A 22,948-nucleotide genomic window follows, 5' to 3' on the forward strand; every position below is an offset into this window, starting at 1 on the left:
TATGCTTTTGGTGGGAAGGGGAGCGAAGCCCTGCAGCAGATGGTCTGTGAAAGCCCTGAATCTCCATCCTGAGCCCTGACATGGGGCTGAGATCCGGCAGGCAATCATCCAGGCTGTTAATCATTTACATAGCCCCTACATGGTTTGGCCAAGCAATCCAGGTTTCTCCCATAATATGCTTGGGCATGGTTTAGGAGATCACAAAGAGTAAGAACCATACACGGCTGGAAACATGGGTCAGGCAACCCTGTGTGGGGAGGAAGAGACCTTCACCATCTGAACATAAGCCACACAGTGCTATTTTGTTTCAGAGACAAAGGACATAGGCAGGCTTATTTTACATAGCAATACAAAAACTCGATTTTCCAACAGCTTTGTAATATTTTCTATGCTGTTCCCTAAGACACAGTCATAAACCAACATTAAAAAGAAATCCGTTACATGAGTTTTGAAAAGAAATTATTCAGTTGCTCAAAGGAGCAGAAATTGTTAAATTGCTAAAGACAATTAGGCAGAACAAGCTGTAGAGTAACTTATTTCACCTTTAGGTCACCAATTTAAACTTGATCCAGTTCAGCGGTGACTAGAACTCATTATGTTCTGAAAGCTTTGTGAGATAAATCACTTGTCTTTGTGAACAGCTTCTCATGGAGAACTGTTAGCACCACTAGATCTAGTATTTTCTGCTGTTATTAATGTTACTATAATCAATGTAGAGGCCAAACTTAGCTTTATACTCACCTAACTCTGCTGTTCACATTTACATTTAGAACCACAGCATCTTCTGACAGCAGAATAACTTGAGGTCACCTCTAATGAGGAAAGGCCACCTCACCTTATTTCCAGTCAGTTTATGCATATAGGCATGCTATTCTCAACCTTGTCTTGAGTAGAAGAAGCTTGAACTACTGCACTCTTTTAGTGGTGCTCCCTTCAGGTACCAAGAAGGCATGAGACACAAAGAAGAGGCAACCAATGAAAAATTCACAGAATAGCTACTTTTCTGCTACTATTTGTTAGTACCAAATTCACCTAAAAGATAACTTAACTTAAGGAGACAAAGAAGGTCAAATTAGGAAGGTAGTATGGTACACATTAAGCAGTAACGGTGCTAGAGAAGAATCTTCAGAAGTTAGAGAACAGTTTTAGAGTGATGAAGTGATCGGTAAGGTCATAGGGAAACTAATGGGATTTAATTTTTTTGAACACGGAGAATAGTCTGACTATCTGAATATTCCATTAATCTATTAGCAGAATTTCAGGATGATAAAAAAAGAAACAGCACTAACTGAGATGGGGAGTGGTTGAAGCAAGAAGGAAGATGTGAAAAGAGAGAGAATCAAGGTAAAGGCAATGCAAACTTGTCTGTGTTTTAAATGAGTTAATACTAAGTAAAAGTTATTTATAAAATTACCTTGATTTCTCTTAAATTCTTTTCTTCCTCCCTCTATACCTCAACCAAAGTTCCTGTTGCTGTCATTTATTCAGAAGCAAAGTATATTACACAATTTCCTTTTGTATACTTTGAGGTTTTGTAAATACATGAGTAAATACATTTTTAAATGTTAAAATATTAACAGTAGATGGAACCTATGTCTAGCATTGATTGTACCAAGTGACCCTAATACTGTTATAAATGGAATAATCAGAACAGCAGATTACAGGATCTTTAATATGGGCTGCTTCAAATCTCGGATTTTGTTCTCCTAATGATCTGTAACATTTTTTCTGAATCATGCTTGCAGTTATGGACAAATTATGCCGTTGAACCCAGTGTTGAAAAAAATGTCATCAATCTGAGATGTTTCGTTTAACCAGAGGAGGGAGAAGAAGATAAAAACCCTCAGATTAATGAGCATCTTTGAAGGGGCCTGTGGGTTACATCATATTGTTGAATCTATGTCTGAATCACCTTTCTTTCCAAGGCCATAAGCAAGTGGCTGAAGGAAAGGCAGCTTGAATTAAACCTTCTGGCTTTTGTTCAGCTGGGCCAGACTGTGGTGTGGTTGCAGAGTAACCTTGAGTGATACATGAGTATATTTCCTAATGTTATGAATAGCACCATGGCAATAGTGAATTCTTCTCACTCACTTTATTATATGTTACACATTTTAAAGGATTAGAGAGAAGGAAACTGTATCTAGCCGAATGCCCTGGACAAGTCTGTCCTCCAGAGATTCCTACACTAAAGTACACTATGTTACAGTAGACTATATGAGGATAAGAAGGTACCAAGAACAAGAGCAGAAGTGATGCTATAGAAAAGCAGCCCCAGGCAAGAGTGTTGCAGTGAAAAAGACATAATTACCAGGAATCAAAAGTATTCTCTCTAAAATGCTATAGAAAAATGCAGGAATTCCCATTAAATCAGAGTTAGTAACACTGCTTTTGTGAATGGCTTTACCCTAAAAAGGAGCAGTGCAACCTTGCACCCTTTGCTTGAGACTGGAATGAATCCTGTGCAAGTGTACTCAGTAGGAAGCACATTTTAGGTTAAGTACCTGTGTTTCGTGGCAAGCTAACTTCAAGTGACTGTGAGGCTAAACATCTCAAGAGGACCATGAAAGACTGGAATCCCACTCAGGCCTCTCTCCGCAGACAGGTTATTTAAGGAGAGTGGCGGTACACATCTTTTCCATCTAATAGAGACCAAGGGCGGGAGAGGAAGGGAACTGGGCAATTGCACAGCAATGCAGCTTACATGTGAGCCAGCACCAACAGGTCAACGATAAAGGCTAGGAGAAAAAGCCAGACAGTTTCTGGTTTAACATCATGCAAAGAATGGCTGCTAGAATAAATTTTAAGTACAATACTTCCTGGTGTTACTACCAGACTGTTAATAGGCTTCTTTGAACCACAGTACTGATTGATGTGCTGTATTCAAGCCAGAAATCTGCACTGTTACCTTTTACTTTCACAAATATCCTCCGTATAAATAATCTTATATCGGACTCAATAGAGACTTTTAGCAGAAAATATCACATATTCTTCTCAAGGAGATTATTTTCTTTCATGTATAATCTCTTAAGAGATTTCCAGTCATTGGCTGTATATAAAAAAAGGAAGTGACGAACATCAATAACATACTATAAAATAGTGCTGCAAACTGCCAAAGTCTCTGAACAACTCTTGATTTTGCTTCTGTATTCTGAAAGGAAGATATATTTAAATTTAACAAGAGGAAGATTCTTACAGATACTTTTTGGTTTATTTCCACCTATTCAGAGCTGGTCAGAAAAAAACTGTCAATGAGCAGTAAAGGGGATATTTGTTTTTCTTTTCAAGATCATAAACAGGGACAATGTTCCATTATCAGAATATTGCTAAGTCTCTGTTACGAAGAAAGTATGAGGACATAAAATGGTTCTTTTCTGCAGGATTATCTGTGTTTTTTTTATAGATAGATCCCTACTGTATCTAGCTTTGTGTTCTCCATCAGGTTGTATTGTTCATCTTCCACACAATCACAGCAAGATGTATTGAAACTTGTTGTTCTCCTTAGAATCAGGAAAAGCTAAAAACCTTTAATATACTTAATTGTGCAAGATGCATCCAAATAATGACTAAATTTTTATTCCTGCTAATATATTAAAATAGTTTCTTTCCATCCTCTACTTAAAGGTTTGGGGTTTCTTATATCAGTGTCAGAGTCTGGCAGGAACAGTGTGAAGGGTTCCCCATGAGGCAGAATGAAGAAGTGTCTACTGTCAAGTGGAGCTACTGAAGCACAGGATACGATCTCCTGGAGAAGATCAGCCACAGAGAAACTTGAAACAAACAGCCAGCAGGGGTCACAGGTAATTCTGCAAACTTAAAAGTGCAGGTTTTTCTTCCCCATGGTTTTTTCTAAGAGCTCCTGTAAAGACTTAAAGCTCTGCAGAGCCAATGCAGTCTTCAGGGAGATCGGTTAAACTGTAGACAGTAAAAGCTCTGGTGTATTATTTATCAGCTACAGCAGACACAAAAGAAGAGTAGTAAAATCATGTCACCTGCAAATGGACCAGATGACTGTCCTAGATAATCTGACCAACAGGGAAGGACGCAGAGTAAGATTTAGCATTTCCATGGATGAATGTAGTCTTTATGAATTGAGACTGTAATATAACTGGGCAGATCTAGGCAACGATGCAGCCAGGCATAGAGTTTCTTCCCAGCTCTTCCCAGCAATGCTCACTCCAGAACTGCATACACCAGCCTTCCAGACAGGTGTCCCCATCCACCAAATTACCACTTCAACTAAACCATGTAAAACTGTGTGGCAGTTCTGCAAGTTAAACTACAATGGTACTAAATGCATTTTCATTTATGTCTCTGTCTTAAGCAAGGATTTGATAATAGCTTACCAGAAATAAAAAGCTAGAACACAACCCACCCATTTTACTGCCTGCACTGAAACAGAATGGAACAAAACAAGAAAAAACATAACGAAAAGCAGGAAAAGATATGTATGGCCTACTGTTCTGAAATCAGAGGTTGTCTTTGCAGGAAACTTGATGGGCTATTGTTTATACCACCCACCTCATTTCTGAGGCTTAATTATCTCCCTTATCATATAGCAATCTGAGTCACATTCATTCAAGCAGAGAGCAGCAAGCTATGCCTCAGTCTAATCTAAAAAGAAAAATTAAACAAAAATAGCTGAACTCGCATCCTATTATTTGCTTTTTTCTAGTGCGGGCACAAGAGTGGGACAAGTACAGTTCCAAATACCCTTAAGAACAAACTACATTTAGAAAGAAGCTTACAGATCTAAAGACAACTAAGCTTAAGTTCTGTAAACTGTACAATATATAGTAGGATTATACATAAGGTGTCAGTTACTCCTTGTTAGTAATTCTGTTCTAGGAGTCAAGAACTCGCAGTGGAAGACAACCATGCAAGCACGCCCACACGCACAGTGGCCCGCTGGTGGCTCTGGCAAGCCAGGCCAACACGGGTCCCTAGAGGTTCCCGACCGGGGTATCTGCAGTCAAAGGGCCTCGTCAGCACACAGCCGGAGCACGAGGAAAGGCAAGGCTCAGCCCATCCCGCTCTCTGCAAAGAGGCTGGCTTACAGCTGGGAGGCATTATCACCTTGAAATCATGTCACTGCAGGACTGTGATAAAAGTACTTACCCTACGCACACAGTCACAGCCCACAGGTATTTCTTGTCCTGTCCGCTTCTAGAGTATATATTTCTCGCGTCTTCTTTTTGCTTGCCTTATGTCTTCCATCGCATTTTTTCTTTTGTTATCTTTCCCACACATCTGCTAGGGTTTCCAGGCAGAAGCATACACACAGAAAGGCTGTTTGGCAAGTCTAGACAAAAAAAAGAAAAAGGCAAAAAAGGCAATTCGCACAGAAGTCAATGTTAAAATCCGAGTGCTTTCAATAAGGGTAGTTCTTCATCCAAGGTCTTTCTGACACTCTGAATTAATGCAGTGTCATGTGACAATGTTTCAGCTCAGAAACTCTGAGCTGTCCTTTCAAATATTAAAGAGCAAGATCTGCAAAACATTACACAAAAAAGTGTTTCTTTTTGGCATGCAGCATATCTTCTATGTCACAGTAAGGTAAGACTGATACCATGTTCAAATGTTATACCACAGTAAGCAGCAGTGGAGGATTCTAGTTGTCACTGTGGACAGATTTTAATTTTTTTTTTTTTAATCTTAAAATAGGACATGTGGATTGTGCCTTTTAACAGCTTATGAGCTTTCGAAGTGATATTATATCATAATGTATAAAAATCAAAGTCTCATCATTGTTTTTTCATACTAAATTAGTCTTTTGGATTAATCCATAAACTCAAAAATTTCCTATAAAGTTAAGTTTCCTTAATACCAGCTCAGTGTTATTCTCCTCATACTCAGTTCAAAGTGTTTGTCGAAAAATACTGCAAAATTAAATAAAGCATTTTTAAAATTAATGTTCCTATTAAATTAAAACACATCTTCATTCTAGAGTTTAATTGCAAGTTTTCTTTTGGGATTATGCACCTTTAATTTCAACCTTACAAATTATGTTTAATATAAGTACTGCACATACTTTTCCATAGCACATAACTTTTTCCTCCACCACAACAAAATTTAATAGTAGTTTGTATTAACTTTTTTGACACATTGTGCATTAAAGATTTAAATGAGTATTGTTAAATTACAAGTCTAATATACAGAAAGCTTTGAAACAATTATACCCTACACCAAAAACTTACCAGTAGCTAAGTAGGTTATGTAAAGCAATTATTAAAAAAAGAAAGTGCGTATTATTATTATGCTACTGTCACATCCTAACATAACGTAAGTTAAAATGAGATACATAAAAAAAAAAACTCAGATACTTTTTCTGATAATTTGAATTCTTTTTCAATTCAGCCAAGCTCACACATTTTTCACTGCAGTTAAATATTCATTCCTATCCCTCACTCAAAGTGAAGATGTGAAAATAGGATTCTCAGAGCCACAGAATGTTTTCTGCAATAGGCTTTTCTTTTCAGCTGGAAAGATACTTAAGACTGGTAAACACAAATTTAAAAGTGGTATGTGTAACCCCCAAAGCCAGAAAGGGCATATGCACCAAACTGCCTTTGAGGATGGAACATCAGGGCACCCAAAACAAACCACTTTTCCCCAAGTATTACAGTGTGTAAGTTTCTGTATGGGTTTAATATTTAGTCTCCTAATTTTCTAAAGGCTTTTCTTTCTGTTTTATACTCCAAGAAATGCTATTACAACCTCAGACTGAAACATTTTTATTATTAAATACATTTATTATCTCCTTCAAATGGCTGAAAGCTACTGGCTAAGCTATTGCATCCTACACAAACTTAACTGTACTATAATAATGACAACAACCAATGTGGTATAATAAAAATGCATATATGTATACTTCGATACAGTGGCAGGATTTCCACATTCACTATGGGAACGCTTCTAACCAATGCAGCCCACTTGTGCTATGTCTAGAGACCAGGTACAAAAATAAAAATAATTACACTTAGAATGCCAGTAGTCATCTTTAGGGCGAAAAAAGAATTGATCATTCATTTAACTTTTCTCATTAATAAGGTTTCTTCTTTATTTTCTTAGTCTTGTCTCCTGAACTTTACTCATAAAGACCACTGGCTATACCATGACATTGATTAATAAGCAGAACTCTCGAGCGAAAGCAACGAAGAGTTTTATTTCTAAACCCATGGTGCAGTATGTCCCCAAATTAGAAAAAGTCTCTGAATTCCATAAAAACAATGGAATTTCTTATCCTGTCCGAATTTGCTCCTGCAGTAGAGAACATACGCCAAACATTAAAGGAGGCTGTAAAGGAGTTTTGTAAACCTTTCTCTCAGCTCCAGCGAGAGCGATTTCTGGAGTGCTTTGATTGAGTTGACTTACCCATTTCACACCCCGCTGCACGAGGATGAGCTACGCTCCTCGCCAGCGGGCTGGGCAAACTCACAGCCACACCTGACATGCCCGGTTCTTCTTGCTTCCAGGTCCAAAATTCATCACACTAGGGTAACGGGGAACACAGGACGCTTCACATTTTGCAGAGAAATAAAAGCTATACATGGTGCTAAAGCTCACATATGTGACTGAAATCATGCAAGTAGTCTATAAAAAGAAAAAACCCCCGAAGAGATGTATGTAGCTGCAATCAAATGAAGTATAAAATTCTGCTAAAATAAACACTCTGGTGAAATCATGTTGAGTGCACTACACTGTCATGTAGGGAGAAGTAACTAATACATTCAGACCTGCAAAGTCAAATACCTTATTCCAACATAACTTAATGAATAGTTTAAATTTTCCTGTCAGCCAACATTTACATTCCATAGTAGCTATTAATCCAATCTATAACTAGATAAACTGAACCAAACCCAACATTTTCAAGCTCAGTGAAATGATCTATGTATCTTTTTTTGTTGTTGTGGAGAACATCAAAAATTTCAATTTGCCTAACTGGAACCAAAACAGTTTTTGAATTGTAATAAACCTTTGAGAAGTTAAGTTTTGTATTTCATAAAAGACCAGAAGAAAGCTCAGTTTTCAGAAGAATGGTGAACTGAAAAGAGAATGTCAGAAAGGCAGCAGCTCGGCACTCACTGAATGCACGTTGTACCATTTAAGTGGAACTATTTCCATTTTAGCATCTTGCTGTCCTTAATAAGAAGGAAATCTCCCACCAAGCCTCTTCAGAGATCACTGCAATCTACAGTCTCGTTACTAGTTGTAGGGAAGAAAGGGCAAACCTGCACTCAAACACAATTGCTCCTCTCCTGAAATTTATTGTTTTAAGCTTTCTTCTGACTCTGAAAATAATATTAGATCCAGAAAGGAGAGGAGGAGGCAGGAAAGGGAAGAAAAACAGCCTTCAATGTTCCACGTTCAGGAAAAAGCAACTATATAAATCAATAGGCTGACTTATCAGTATAGAGATTTTTAATAGAAAAAATATCAAGGGGAGCATACCATATGGATCAAAGTGCTTTTCACATATGTTGGGGTCTTTTTTCATTGAAAAGTAACATATGTGAGAAGATGCATAAAAAATGATTCCTGAAGATCTCATCTGGCTTATTTTTAATTGGAATAATATTAGGTTTTCTATCTAACTGACTAGCAACTTACTGCTGACAACAACTAACAACTGACTGCTGTTGCTTCAGTAAGTATCACTGTCTATTATAGATCGAGAGCATTAGATTCTACTGGCTTTGGAATCTGGGGTCAGACTACATCTTAAATAACCGTAATAAAAGGAGATTGAGGACTCAAAGTTATCCACTCATATCTCTGTATACCCAAATACATTTGTGTAATTTTTGATACTGTTTTATTTCTCCATTACAAATTTTATTATAATGTGTCTGAAATTTGGCCAATTGCTGGAAAATTATACCTTGATTGTGTGATTTTAATTAAGTTATCTTACTCAGTAGAATAAATATCTCCAGGGATGAAGTTGAGATACTACTGGTAGTATTTTGACAAAATCCAAAAATATAATTATATTGTATGGCTTTAGCATGTGTATGCTTTCTGTGTAGTGGTTTCTACTATACAAAGCAATTACAAGTCTAAGTAAGATAAAAACAATCAGCTTATCAATAAATAAAAACCAAAAAGAACAGACAAATATTAGTACTATGAGATTGTTAAAACCCAGTATTGCTTTAATTATACATAGCTTTTAGATAGTTTATAGATACATGACTAATCTGAAATGAATAAAAGCTTAATGCTAAGGAATCTACCAGGCTCCTTTAGCCTGCAGACCTGAAAAGTAGATGCTCCTGTCCATCTGCTTAGACCTTTATTTCTCTCATCTCTACAACTAAATGTTTATTCTCATTATAAGCAAGTGCATAAGTAGGTTCTATCAAGAGAACGGTACTCTTTATAGTTTAAATTATATCAAAGATTTTAGTGCTGCTATTAATCAACTTGAAAAAGTCCTGTAGGCATCAGTACAGCCTGTCCATCTGAGATGTCATGAGTCTCCATAAAATGATGTGAGTGCTTATGAAGAACTCAGAGATATAACTCAGGCAGCTGTGAAAAACTATCAAAAGCAGCAAATAAATTATTCTGTTTTCTGAAGAAAATGCAAAAGATTCATTTTAAAACAAAACAGTACATGTAAGCATTATGCTATATGAAATTTCTGAAAGATCTTAAGTCAGGTTCTAAGCTGAAACTGTAACAAGAACTGACACGGTGTTAAGAACGATGCAAAGCTGCTGCATAACAAGCGGCTGGTTTCTATGAGCAAATGTCTGGGCCAGCTCAGTTCCATTAATGTTTTACTCCATTATCTGAGAGCTGACATCTTTTCAGTAATTACTGCAGATGATACCACCTCTAGTGTAATTAAAGAACGATTATTTAGAGAGAAGTGAGCCAAGATCATCCCTATTCTCTGTTTAGGCCAATGCCAAAGAAGAGGTTGTCAAATAAAATGGATGTTTTGCAATAGGGAGCAAAAAAAGGGTGATGTAAAGAGTCAAGTAATTTGATGGGCAACGCTGCAGTAGAATTAATTCAATATGTTCAATATGGTCAGTTCCATGTGTAGTAATATTGGACAGATGGGTATGATATCTATGTACTTTCACTGCCTTTGCATTAGTGATTCAGTACTTACAAAGCAAACCTCAGTTCCTGGCTCACTGCCCAGTGAGAGAAACACTGGAAGCAAAACACATTAAATGCTCCCACAAATCTACATATTCTGCAGCCCTCCTGAAATGAGCCTCTTTCAGAATGACCCCTTGGACACCAACCAAAAAAATAATCACCATCATAACATGAGCCTATAAACTTTTTGGATTAACGGTTAAATAATAATGACTGGGAACTGAAAGGAGCAATTCACTTTGAATGAATACTAATGAGAGAGAGTTTGACGTGTTCTTTGTTTTTGATGGTAACTAGGTGTAAGAACTAATTATGTCTCTTACTTAAAACATAAATTGCACATTTTAAGGAAATATTTAACAGAAGAATAGAGTTAATGAATGCACTCTAATCAGACCCAGGAAGGTAAAAGATCACAGCTGACCAAAACATACATTTCTTAATGCATCAGAGTTCAGTTTTTATACAGCAAAGGTCACATTTGGTCAGCTGGAAATAACAACAACTGTTCCTTTCAGGAGCTGATAGAAAGACAGAGATTCTCAGACACGTAAGGAATTATTTAGAAACAGTCCCAGCACATTTAGCCCTGCTGACAGAATAGTCGTCTTGTCAGGCGTTTGCACATGACTCCCATAAACGTCAGCCACCAAAGATGGTTAAGTTCCCATATCCTCAAAAGTAGCATGTCATCATAAACATTTAAACAACAGATGCAAGAAGAAAATTGCTTCTGTCCAGAAGCCTGAGCGCTGCTGGCCGTGCTGGAACAGTAAACTGCCCGCTTCTGTCCACGCAAAGAACTGAGCTCAGACGATTTACGCCCTGTCTGCCACTGCTAGAGAGAAGCAACAGCTCGGATGTGGCATTATGATTTTGGAGTTTGCTAAATTTCAGATTCAGTTCCACATTAGCTTACTACTTTTTTTTTTTGGTGGATTAATTTTTGTTTTCCAGCTTCCTGTGAGGAGAGAACTCTGTGATACAGAGCACGGTATGTTAAGCTGTCAAAGTTGCTTCTTTCTTGTAAAAATGGGGTAGCTTTACAACTAAGTGTCCTGAATAGAAGGTTGGGCTTCTATTTAGTTACAGGGCAGAAATGTTTTAGAAGTTGAGTGAAAACTTAAAGTTATGAAGAACTGGAAGCTGTCAAGAACTAAAGGTGGTGCAGTCTAATGAAAAAATACTGACTTTGAATTATAGCTCTGAATATTGAGGAGTATCTGGCTGATTATTAGCAGGTTTCTCTTTACTTCCTGAGAGACATCTTTCTTTCACCCATACAACAAGCTGCAATTACAAATCTGAGAAAGCCCTGAGATTTGAGGCTGACAAACCACAGGAACATTTTCCTAAAAAATTAGCAACAGTGTCTGTCTTTTATCAACCTGAGACACAACAATGCTGTAAAATATTGACAGGTTCTCTATGAACATAGCACAGAATAGGTGAAGTTGGAAGAGACCTCTGGAGATCATCTAGTCCAACCTCCCTGCTCAAGCAGGGTCACCTAGAGCATGTTAGACAGAGTTGCATCCAGGCGAACCTTGAAGATCTCCAGAGAAGGAGACTCCACAACCTCTCTGGGCAAGCTGCTCCAGTGCTCTGTCACTCTCACAGGGAAGAAATTCCCCCTCACGGTCAGGCAGAACCTCCTGTGCTTCAGTTTCTGCCCATTGCCTCTTGTCCTGTCACATGGGACAACTGAAAAGAGTTTGTCCCCATCCCCTTGACACCCTCCCTTTGGGTACGTGTACACACTGATAAGATCTCCCCTCAGTCTTCTCTTCCCCAGGCTGAAGAGGCCCAGCTCTCGCAGCCGTTCCTCACAGGGCAGGTGCTCCAACCCTCTGATCATCCTTGTAGCCCTACACTGGACTCTCTCCAGTAGCTCCATGTCTGTTTTGTCCTGGGGAGCCCAGAACTGGACGCAGTCCTCGAGATGAGGCCTCACCAGGGCTGAGCAGAGGGGCAGGATCACCTTGACCCTGCTCTGTCTCTCTTATACCCTTATCGCTCAACATTTCAGACATACAAGCTGTGAATTTATGTGTCTTTATGAGATCCACGAAAAGCGTTAAGAAAAGTGTTACATAAAGCCTAGTCGTTGTTATCAGCTATGGAAGCCTGGAACTTAGTATCAAAACCACTGTTGTATACTTGGTGTCCTGCATATTTGAAAACTTTATATACACGTGAAAATTTAAGAGAGAAAGAACTGCTCCCCATCCTGTGCTGCAGTGGTCGGTGCGGCATGGGCTTCTGCAAGCTGTGATGCCCACAATTTTGAGACCATAGCTGACCAAAACATATGTTTGCTAAAGCATCGCAGTTCAGAGTTTATACAGCTAAGGCTGTATTTGGTCAGTTGGAAATAACAATTTGTCCCTTCAGAAGCTGATAGAAAAACAGATTCTCAGACATGCAGGCAATTATTTAGAAACAGTTGCAGCAAGTACACTGCAGTATCTTTCTCCTTTCCTTCCCCTCTTCTGTATAGTTGTAAGAGTCATTTTATGGGTTATCCTTAATCCCATATGTAAGAACCTGACCTTATGAAGCTGTTCAGATACTGTATGGGATGATTTCCATAAACAGCACTTCGCTAGTTATGTACTTCAGATATGCAGAAGGCCTGTAGAAGTATCTGCTGGGTAGGAATGACTTTTTAGACTTTGAATGTGTCTTTCAAACTGCCCAGCACAATCAGGGCCATATATTTTAAGAAAAGTCTGAGCTAAGCTAGCTCAGACAATGTATGAAGTTCCAGCACTTGTGGACAAAACATACCTTTGAGTAAGTAACATTTATCTGTTGTTCTGCTTTCAGTGAGTAAACACAGGGCAAAACAATGAGAACTTCTGACTGAAGAATAGGCAATGATAAAGTCCAAGGAAGCAGTTCACGTGCACATGTGTTTTGCCTTGCAGCCAAGCTAGACACAGGATATAGTTTGTATTAGGAGGTCTTGTAGCAGCATTTGCAACCAATCTCACAGTCTACATACATGCTCTGTATTATGCAGTTCAAAGCCTAGTGTGACCACTCTCTACATAATGCACATAAATAGAATGCAGCATCCTCACAAATAACATCAACTATGTGTTTCTGATATTCTTAATATGATTTTAGTGTGGCTTGTACATCAGTGTATTTCAAAAAACAATCCATCTTTGATTTCTAACTCAGCAACCTCCAGAACACAAGAAGAAATGTATGACCTTGAGGGAAGGAGGAAATAGTTTCATGACTATTTTGAGACTGTTTACAGTTTTCAGTGTTGAGAGAAGGTATGTACTACAGAATTTCAGTTAAATCAAATACATTGTCTAGTAAAGAGGAGAAAGAGCCAGGAGCAAATTAGACAGTTATCATCAAAAAATGTAGAGCATTTGCAGCTGGTACCATCACTGTGCTTGCAACGAAATACGCAATGTGCACTTGCTTTGGCATACACAATTGCAAATACCTAGACCTCATGTTTCTTCCTAGTGTGTCATCTGCATTATTCGGAACACACAACTAGTCTCAACCTTAAAGAAAGCAATTCATCCAAGCATCTTCTACATTTACTAAGCCATTTCCTTTCTTCTTGTAGTTAAGCAAGCTTTCTTTGCCAAACTTATCTATGAAATGATGTCCCTAATGTTACTGGTGAGTGTTTTCAGAACTGCAGATATAAAGAAATAGGTATACACATGGCAACACTTTACAGAATTTTCCCTTGCACAGGATCTGGTTCGTGTTACATAGCTATATTGTTCCAATGCTTATTAGTTAGTCTATCAATCACCCAAGCGGATAATGTTCTATACACAAAAAAGCTCATAAAAAATTTAATCTGACCCAAGTTCTTGCAATACTGCACATTGCCTTTGATTTTTTTTCTTTGTCTGGTGTTTTAGAAATCTCTAAATCACTTACGGATCTACGTACTAAGATTTACGTCATGGTCATTAGCAACCTTTGTATCCATATTTTAGGAAGACTTCCTGTGATTATACAACTCATTTTTAGTTTACAGTAGCTATGGACTACAAACTGAAATCTATGCTGCAAACTTATATACATAATCACTTGCTCTAAAATCTTCTAAACTGGACCTGTTGCTTTGTCACATTAATCAGATTTCAGGACAAGCAAATACAAAAACAACAAAAGAACAGAAAAGAAACCAAGGACATTTACATGGGCTACTTCTTGAGGTAACTGCCATAGAACATGTTACTGGATCCTGTTTTTGCTGATAATGATATTATTAAATTTTCATTTTGTTAAATGAGAATACTGAATAACCAAACACTCCTCATGTGTGCAGATGAAATGCTTACTATCCTGCACAGGAAAGAGATCTGGAGACGGTCACTAGTTAGGGATCATTAAGAAGTTAATGTTTACAGTCTGAAAACCAGGACGTGGCATTCCTGAAACGTAAAGGTAAAAGTCTCTCCAATTCCATTTTTCTGTATTCCTTAACATCACAAAGGATAAAAAAGAAAAGAAATACATCTCACCAAATTAGAGAAATGTACCCTATCATACCTCCCTCTGTTAAATGAAGAACATTTGCAAAGAGAAAAATCAATATACAGTATTTTATTGCAAATATGATATGGAGTATTGGGACGCTACAGACTTCTGGGAATGGAAATATATCATGTATTTCTAAAAGACAGAAGTGGTCCTGGAGACAAAAGTCCAAAAGTCCCACGAGTTGAGAGCTGCAGAATCCAAAAACCTTTCAAGACTCAGTATTACAGCACCAAAAAAAAAAAAAAAAGACAGCACGGGTGTTAAAATACTCCTTGAACTTCAAAAGGATTGAGTGAAGGATGATAAACCTACTCTTCAAAATAGTAATGCCAGAAGCACTGGTAAAATTCCATTAACATATTTTTGTCTGTCCCTTCAGATATGTTACATTAGGGAGAAGGGAGGAGAGGGACAGCACTGAATTTTTAATTTGTCATAGATAAGTGCTCACAGCATTTCATGTTCCTTTGTATTTGAACTGATGTTGGTCTAATATGCTGCATAACCTTTATACATGTGTTTCCAGTTTATTTCTGGTTTCTGAAGAAATTTATATTAAGTGCTTTTCTATTCTATACCACTCTGATTATTTAAAGGGGATGAAATAGTTTTAATACTCAGCTGCATGTTCATAGGCACGTAAAACACAAATGTAAGTGAATACACAACTCAGGTATTCTCTCTGAGGAAACTTTATGGTAACAGGTTCTGATCCAGGATCTTTGAAGTTGTTGTTTCTGGCTGGACAAAAAAAAAGTCAAACAACTTAAGGACAAAGTAAGGAATAGGGTGAACACTAAATGAACTAGTCCTACTCATGTATTTAAAAAGATATGATTTGCATTTTTAACTGTTTTTACAGAAAACCTATCCAACCAGGTGTAAAGAGGTTGCACAAACCTGCAAATCTGACAAAACTCAACTCACGCATAGACAGAAGTTACAGACTCCGCTTCAGGACTCAAAATAGCACTTGTTCGAGGGTGGTAAGAACAACAGAGCAGTTCATTTTCTACATATACATATTATTAGCAGAACTTACTCACAAAATAAAGAGATTCTCACTTTTTAGAGGATGTGTGATAAAAAAAGACGACCATCCCTAAAATCTTTGGCATATCAATGTCTCTAAAGTAGAACAAAAAAAAGAGTAACTGCTAAAGTATTTTAAACGTACATACTTGCTATAAGAATGACAAAGAAAGGGAAGACACAAAACAAAATACTGACAGTAACTCTAAAGTCATTTTTCATCACAGGATAAAAAGTTGTGAATTTTTTGGCAAAAAAGCTTTTTATCAGAAAGCACTCACATACAAAGTTTGTTTTTCATGTCCTAGATACAATTCATGGCTAAAATAAGGAAGTGAGAAAGTATGAGACAGTCTATGCCACCAAAATTTGCCAATAATAATCCATCAGTTAGAATTCTGATATATGATACAATAGTCCTGACTTCCAATTAATATCCAATTAGTTCAATTAATACATAATAAAGCCCAGTACTATACACCTAAGAGATGAATTTCAATTTTTTGCCTCCTATATACATACTTTCGACTTCTGTATTATTAGCACCTCTATTCGCTCCTCTTGCTCAAAGATTTTTGTAAAGGTGTAGTGAAAGGTATTCTTTCAAGCAGGGAACCAAAATAGAGACGTCAGGGGATATGAAAGCCTTACCTTGTTGTCAGTTCTTTTCCCACAAATTACTATGAGAAAATTATTATAAGAATATGCTTGAAATAGAATGTCAAATCTGAACATTGTTAAAATTAAGAAAGTTAAAATCTCACTTTAATTAATTTCATAATGTTTTAGCTCTATGACCTTAACTGTCAAGTACACCATAAATGATATCATAAATGATTATCATAACCAAATGAAGAACAAAGGATGACAAAATTCAGTATGTGAGATCTTCCAATACCTATACTGAATCAAGAAAAATTATTAAAAACTCTTCAAAGCTCTCAAGAGACACAATTCTCCAGACTTTAAATATGGTGACAATACATAGTAATAACAAAGCTTCACTAGGAGGTACTCACTTTCACAAAATCTTTTTCTAGAAAAGAAAAGATATCCATAATAGCATCTGTGATTACCACAGAAATGATTGCCATGAAGAATTCCTCACTGGGAATATTACTGGAGAAGGATTTAGAATAGGATTATCATCCTCCCTGTATACACTGAAAGTTGATGTACTGATAAGATGAAGTGATGCAAGTTATATGCAAGAATCTGCAGTTAAAGACTGGTTGTTCATCGTTACGTCTTTTCTACTGATTGAAAGGGCCCTGCAACATCTTTCTGCTTTGCATCCACATAGCCCTCAAGTGGGGCCTATTGCCCAGCCAATGCCACTGCTTCTTATTGTAACAAAAAAAAAACTTCTCGTGTCCAGATCTCCATCACTTAGCATTTTAAAAGCTTTATCTCATTTTAAATTGCCAAACTGTTGATTGCATGCTGATAGTATTTCAAAACTATCTTTTAACTATTTACTTTGTGAGGTTTTTAATCAGGGAAGTGTATTATGCCCACACAGAGAGATGTGCACTCTGCCAGGCAGCTGCCTAGAACTCTATGACAAAATGTCTGTCTTTCTTCGAAGTCTATCAAAGACCAAATACCACCAATATCACTTCTATATATCCATAATTTGCAGGATAGCTATGATCCAAATGACAGTAAAAGATGTAGTAGAAAATTTACCACAGTGAATGTGCAGCATAGCAATCAAACCACTGAATTTTTTTCTTCCTAGTAGTGCAAAACGCATCTTCCTCCTTTGTTTCCTTATTGAAAAGATATTTGCTGATTTTTCATTCCTCTTCAATGTATTTTTGAGCCTTGCATTGTACAGTTACCCATCACACTGAGACCATACTTTCAGTATTGCAAAGAAAGCAGGTGATACCGAGAAAACTGCATGAACTAAAAGCCTATCAATCATAAGACTGGCATGAGCACTCGGAAAAGAACGCTATGGACAATCCTTTCAGGAGTGCCAGACCTGCCAAGGGCTTTGGTGCTACCCCTCACCCTGTACTATCTGTCTTCAGCAGGTGAGCAAGAGCTCCGCAGAGCACTGCAGTACTGCTAGGCACCTGGGGACCTTGGCTGCCATTTTGTAGTCAAGTGTTGAGGATTAGAAAATTTCAGAAATATTGCTTACTATTGAAATATTGAAGCTATAAAGTTCTGCCTCTCACATGTTTTCCTTTCACTCAATCTGCAAGTCAAAAATCCCATCCAAACTTGGTTAGATGCTGACCTAGACGTTTCCCTCCCTGGGGATGGATGAGGATTGGAAAGCTTATTTAAAGCCTTCTTTTAAGGTTATGAAATGGAAGAATCACTAGCATTTTAAATATGAGCCTTCAACAGCAATATCATCTTCCAGAAGCAAATTTCTGCTTTATATAATGTGAAGAGTGAAATATTCCCTAAGGCTGTGCTTCTTATTTAAGTTCATGCAGGACTACACCCTAGAAGGAAGTTCCTTCTCTGAAATGTCAGAATGTAAACAGTAGGATAAGGGGATGACTTATTTTCCTCCTGATACCATCTGATTCTGAATTTAAATGAGCAAAACCTGAGGAAACTGGTATTTTTCCTGGAGAATCTTGCAGTGTTTCCAATGAGAAAATATTTACAAGTGAAAATCCAGTTGCAAAAGACTGATATTAAATGCTAGTATCATTGGTACTGCTTAGATTTTTTTCAAACAATTGTGCTAGTCCAAAATCATTATTTCTCCAACTTTACTGATTTTTTTCTGAATGTTGTATGAGGAAATTCGTACAATGAGCAACTGAAAACAATATTTAAATATATTATAACAGTAGTGTGAGTCTTACTTATGAAAATAACTTCAGTATTTTAAAACCTTTATCAGAATTAATGCAATCACCAGGAAGGAAGACTAAGTATCTGAAGACTCACCGAGATACACAAATGACACGCAGACTTCAAGCTGCCTGTTCAGATGCCAGTTTTGCATCAGATTCCTGTGTCAATAATTTCCTTACCGCTTGCCTGAGCAGAAAGGAGCATAATCGAGTGATGGAGCACTGGAGGTTCAGTTAGCATCACTTAAGAACATTCACTGCAATACCTGGCCTGGGCTTCCGTCAAAATTGGAGTTAGATGGGTATCAGATACCTACTGAAATGCAATTTCATGTTCAATTTTCCATCATTCAATTTTGAATCAAAGAACATGAATTTTGGTAAATTTTCAGAATTGTATATGTTATAGAATGGTAAATTCTAACAGACTTCCTTAGCTCCTATGGACATAGCTAAGTTCTTTCGTAAGGATCTTGAACATTTACTTAATCAATTAAAAATTAGAACCCTGCACAAAGGCTGTATCATCCCTAATTGCATTTTAGCAATCCATTTTAACATCAACCGTAAATATATACACATGAATGTACATTTACAAACTATACTATATGAACATAGAGGCATATTTTTAGCTATTACTGGATATTGTATTTCTGGGAAGAGAAAAGGGAATATACAAACTCAGCACAATGAATAAATCACTGCAGTCCTCTGGAAAATCTTCACTTTAAAATAATGTCTTTTCTGTGGCTCAGAGACAGATACAAATTCCCATCTTTAGCAGCCAATAATTAGGAAATTCAAAAACTTATCACAGAAAAAGAAATAGTCATCATAGCAGTGGCAGCAACAGGAAAATATGAATGCAATAGGAAAAATAACCCTTAATTTCTAATCTTGGTAGGAAAATTCTCCAAACTTTTAATTTATATCAATCTGTAGGTTAATAAATATATACAGCACAAACAACTACTTGAGGTAAACACATGAAAGCGGGCTCCGAGGACTGTGTTTGTCACCGACGGGGCGGCCAGAGGCGCGGGGGCGGCGGCGGGCCGGCGGCCGGGCCCCGCGCGGAGGGGACCGCTGCTCGCCAGGCACCTCCGGAGCGCCGGGCCCCACGGGCGGAGCGTGACCCGCACCGCTTCTCAGCTGGCACTACCCGTCTCCTGCCTTTGGGCATTATATTCGCATCCATTTGATAAAATCATAGAAGAATTCACGGAAAAAATGTTCTTAAAAAAGAAAGATTGTTCTCAGACTTCAGAAAATAGTGAAAGGAAAGTATTTTGATCAGTGATACTCACAAAATCATTAACTTCCTCCCCCCCACCATTGTCACAGTGTACATAGATATTATCGCTTTTATAGTATTAGAAATATCATAAAATTCAGTAGAAATTAATATATAAGAAATACTTCTTGAATTTTTTGTGTGATGCAACATCACTTAACAAGCACAAGGCAAATCAAAGCAGCTGAATTTCAGTTGTGGTCAGACAATACTTAGGTGAGAACAATGTTGCCCAAATTCATTTTTCTCTTGTGTTTGAGTTGTGCCTTTTGCAAGGAGCAAAAGTGCAAAACCCTTCCCTTTGGCAACCACTTAGCACCGTCGAGCAGAAGTTCATGAAAGGATTTCTAGGCTGTCTCCTGTATTGACAACACAATTTATCAGCTCAACTTCAATTCCAGCAAGGTATTTTACAGAAGAGGATAAACACCGGTGGATTTGCATGAGCCAGGATGCTGGCATCCCTCCCGGCTGCACACAGCCGATGTCCCCGCGGTGGGAGAGGGCAGAAGCTGCCATCTCCCCTCGCCTCACCACCTTGGCCCTCCAGCCTAACAGCGACAAGTTAAATGTTCGTAACTGCTTATCAAGCACCTAACCCAAGAGCAATACCAACCGTTGTGGAGAACCATTTGTGACTGTGAGACACCACTGCATTTCATCCTCAGCCTGATAATCATTCTCTTATTTTATGTTTATTAAATGCCAGCTTAAAAAAGCAGTAGGTTTCCATTTCAATGAAGAGTACAATCTTCAACGCTGAACTGCAGCCCAGCTGCGGCGAGGGAGAGCGCTATGCAGCTTTTGTTTCCCACTGGAAATTGTCTACTATCCAGAACAGTGGTCTTAATATTACTCCTACTAGATTTAAAATTCTATTATAGCAACGAAGCACAAAATACACTTTACAGGAAGCTTCAGAGCAGTTCCAATCATTAAATATATATTTTTAAAAAATTTCCCCGTTGTGCAACTCTTCCAACTATTAAATATTAAAACATCACTTTGCTCACTACTTTATCTCTCAGGTCAGTCTCAGAAATTAAGTAAACTCTACGGAACATGTCTTACTGGCTTTTCTGGTAGAGCAAAAGTCTGACAGGAGAACTGAATAGGAGAAGAGGGGTCAGGATCACAAAGATGCTACTTGGAGAGTGTTTCAGTTTGTTTACTGACTACTAATACAATACATATGCGGGTCTACAGTATTCTGGTTGCACCTCAATATTACTAAGGAAAGATGCAAAGAAAAAAAGACAACAAATAGGTAGTAGAAGCATTATGATTTCCAAAATCAGTAATCATCTGAAATCGGCCAGCAATCAACCACAGGAATGATTATGGTTATTTTACAGCTCTTATCAGGACACATTAGCTCAAGCACTGAATCATTTCAGCACAGCTGCAGTGTCCAGACTGTGCAGCACAGAACATGGCCCCGTCTGCATCTCTCTGTGCGAATAAACCCCAGCTCTGCCTAGAAGGCGATGCGGACACTCTGCTGTGAGGATGCACATTTGAAAATTCAGAAGTATATCAACTTCTACGGCAGAAGATTTTTTAAATGATGATAGAGCCCTCCAAAACAGAACATTCAATACCTGGTTTAAAAAATCTAAAATATTCAGTGCATATTAACTAGATACAGTAAGAAGGTAGAAAACACATACCCTAACAACCTTTTTCAACATTTTTTAAGTTCTAATTTCCTTTACTCATTCTGACATCATTGCTATCATTTTTAGTTATATGGTCATATTTGCGAAAAAGAAAGCCATTAAACAGCACAACTTGTACATTAGTAGACTACTTCTAAGAAAACGTTTCAGTTGTTAAAATATTTGCATATTTTTTAAAAAAACATACTCTACTTACATGTATTCCCATTTTTTTTCTATCCCTTTGTTATAGGATATTCCTGCATTGTACGTGTGAGAAAAAATACGTAACACTATCAGTAGTTGACAAGAGCAGTGAAGTTTGTAACAGCTGTCGGGATGTGCTGTTATTAGTAACCTATTTGGTTCCTCTGTGGGGCCCTCCAAGTCCTCCGCCCAATTACAGTCCCATATTCACATGTTTATGATCATACCACATATTTTCTTTTCACATTTTGTCTATATCTTCAAGTTTGCACTAAGTTTTATGCAAGATATAGTTTTGGTGTCCTCCATGAGCTTCAATCCAAAAATAAGCAGTATGATTTTCCTGATGAAAACATTCGGAGTATTTAATCTGGATTGATATCAACTTCAAAAGTAAATCAATGGAAAAACACCAGAGGGACACTGTGTCAGATATAATTCAAATTATACTATTTCAGAGCCAGAATCTGTCATCTACATTGTACAAATATATACAAATATGTTATTTCACAAATATACTGTATAAATCAACTAATTTAGTAACAACTTAATCAGTAAAAACTGTCTCTCAATTTAATTATTTTTCAAATCAGAAGCTGTTTTCAAATGAAATGGGATACTTTCTTCCTGCTATGATCAGGATGTTATACAGAAGGCTTTTTTGATATAGCTACTTTAGAGTAAATTCCAGCACTTTACATTGCTCTGAATAAAAAAAGGACCATTCATAACTTCTGTAATACTTCTTTGACTTTTTAAATCAAAATGAAGAGTTTAACCATTCCCAAATCAAAACATTTCATTACAACTCAATTTAGCATTGACCTATTTTGACAAGCCGCTACACTGCCTTGTAAGAGCTGTAATTTATTTGCCTTATCCTCCTGTCTGAAATGGGTTCTTTGGCCTTTGATAATGAACTGTGGCGATCCTTCGACTCTCCCAGGGCATCGTTCGGTTCAACAGCGGCAACAGAAGCAGCAGCGGCCTCATGGGAATTCAGCTCACAACAAGGTTCAATACAGAGAAGAAATCAAAGGATGAGGAAGCCAAGAATTAAGGACTCATTAGAAAAGCAATTGTCTCCCATACAAGTTAGCTACAATCTGCCAATAAATACATTGAGGCAGTGATAGGTACAACCAGATTATTAACATCCAAACTACTGAGTGATTCAGGTGAAAAGGAAAAGGAAAAGGAAAAGGAAAAGGAAAAGGAAAAGGAAAAGGAAAGGGAAAAAGGAAAAGGAAAGGGAAAAAGGAAAGGGAAAAAGGAAAAGG

Source organism: Rhea americana, unplaced genomic scaffold (genome assembly GCF_003343005.1).
Source record: "Rhea americana isolate MKP2758 unplaced genomic scaffold, rheAme1 scaffold_6, whole genome shotgun sequence".
Taxonomy (NCBI): Eukaryota; Metazoa; Chordata; class Aves; order Rheiformes; family Rheidae; genus Rhea; species Rhea americana.